Source organism: Penaeus vannamei, chromosome 15, assembly GCF_042767895.1.
Source record: "Penaeus vannamei isolate JL-2024 chromosome 15, ASM4276789v1, whole genome shotgun sequence".
NCBI lineage: Eukaryota > Metazoa > Arthropoda > Malacostraca > Decapoda > Penaeidae > Penaeus > Penaeus vannamei.
In genome coordinates, this window is record NC_091563.1 from 3,157,606 (window position 1) to 3,160,105 (window position 2,500).

General features: G+C 31.4%; 1 protein-coding gene across 1 annotated transcript in view; it reads left to right on the plus strand.

Moving 5' to 3' along the window:
- LOC113806167 (probable glutamate receptor) overlaps positions 1–2,500 on the plus strand; it is a 31,062-nt gene that overhangs the window by 2,351 nt on the left and 26,211 nt on the right. The window lies entirely within an intron of this gene.

Below are 2,500 nucleotides of genomic sequence, written 5' to 3' on the forward strand. Positions count from 1 at the left end.
AGATTCTAAACATGAGAAAAAACGTGTTAACGACTGATTTGCGTTACTCATTTTCTAAGAATTACACTGAAATAGCAAGTGTGCAACGAGCCGCTTAATTGAAACCCCTGATGTACACCAGATGATATGAAAACGCGATGTACATAATTCAGTATAGCAAAGAACAATCCTTACAAGCTTCGAAGGTTTCCATGAATCCCGAAAACAAAAACATGTCTGAATAATAGACGACTAAAAAACAAAACAAAAACAAATTACTAAAGAATAAAGAACGGAAAAATGTAGAAATGATAATAATAATGATAATGAGTATAAAGAAATGCCCAGATATTTCGTGAGAGGAAGTACACCTAGAGAAAAACGAAATTTACCCTAAAGCAATTTGCACGTAATGTGATGTTAAAGGTTCAAGTAGAATTTCGTCAAAGGAGCTTGTACTTGCGTTTGAGGATCTGAATAATGTATTGTCCATTAATAGAAAGTGACACAGACACACACGCAGTCTAATACAAAGTGACACAGACACACCAGCAGTCTAATACAAAGTGACACAGACACACAAACAGTCTAATGCAAAGTTACACAGACACAAACAGTCTAATACAAAGTGACACAGACACACAAGCAGTCTAATACAAAGTGACACAGACACACAAGCAGTCTAATACAAAGTGACACAGACACACTAACAAAGAAACACACACATAGACACACTTACTCTACACAGATACGAGTATAAACCTACATGAAAAAAACAGAGAGACAAACATACACATATACACAAAGAAACTCATAACATACACACATGTACACACATAAACAAGGACACGTTGTCAATCATAAAAACACACACACATATGCACACTTTCCTCACGCTAGTCATTTATAAACCCTTCATAAGGAAACGGACACACAAACACACACGATCACACACATACACGTTTCAACACACGAAGCACAAAACATTGACGTACACACCAAAACACGCACATGTCGATCGCAACGCACACACACACACACACACACACACACACACACACACACACACACACACACACACACACACACACACATTCGCTCTCTTACTCTAAGCGAACCTTGAAAGTTATAATGTTATACTTAATGGTTATGAACATTATCATTATAATTTTTGTTCTTAATGTTACTATCACTGATGCCATCACTGTTGTTATTGTTATTATCTACATTATTAATAATGGTATCATTATGAATGATAATAACAATGATAATGACAATAGTGATAATGATAGGAACAATAAAAATGATGATAATAATAATAGTAATGATAATGATGATAATATTAATCACAATGATGATAATGATGATGATGATCATAATAATATTTATGATGATAATAATAATAATAATAATAGTAATAGTTGTGATAATGATAATTCTGGTAATGATAACGATAATAATAATCATGATGATAATAATAATAAGAACAATTACAACAATAATAATGAAAATGACAATAATAATGATGATAATAGCAAGAATAACAAAAACAATAATAAGGATAATAATGATAATGTTAATGACAATGATAATGGTAACAGTAAACATAATGATAATAATAATAATGATGATAATGATAATAATGCTATCCTTATAATTATTATCATGATTACTGTTGTCACTATTATCATTGTTATCATCATTATTACAGATTTCATGGTTTTCTAAATCATTTGCACCATGCTATTGTTATTCTTATTAAAAGTAGTCATATTTCAATACATACATATATTTTCTATACATAGAATATACAAAAATACGCACAAAGATACGTACATGCATACGTACATCTGTACATACTTACATAGATACATCCGTATATATAAACGTACATAATTACATACATATATACATAGATTGATAGATAGATAGACAGGTATACAGACATATAGATAGATAGACTGATAAGTAGCTATTTAAGTAGCTAGACAGACAGACATACATAGAGATAGAGAGATATAGACATATAGATGTACATACACACGTAGATAAACAGATATTTAGATACCTTGATAGACAGACAGACATATTGATAAATAGATAGATATAGACATATAAATATTCACATATGAATAAATAGATAGATATAGACATACATACATTCACATATAAACAAACAGCCAGACAGATAGATAAATAAATAACTAGATAGACAAACAGACCTATAGACAGACCTATAAACAGACAGACACATACAAAACCTTCCTAAACTCACGACAAACAGACCTATAGACAGACCTATAAACAGACAGACACATACAAAACCTTACTACACTCACTAACACAGACCTATAAACAGACAGACACATACAAAACCTTACTACACTCACGACAAACAGACCTATAGACAGACCTATAAACAGACAGACACATACAAAACCTTACTAAACTCACGACAAACAGACCTATAGACAGACCTATAAACAGACAGACACATACAAAACCTTACTAAACTCACGAC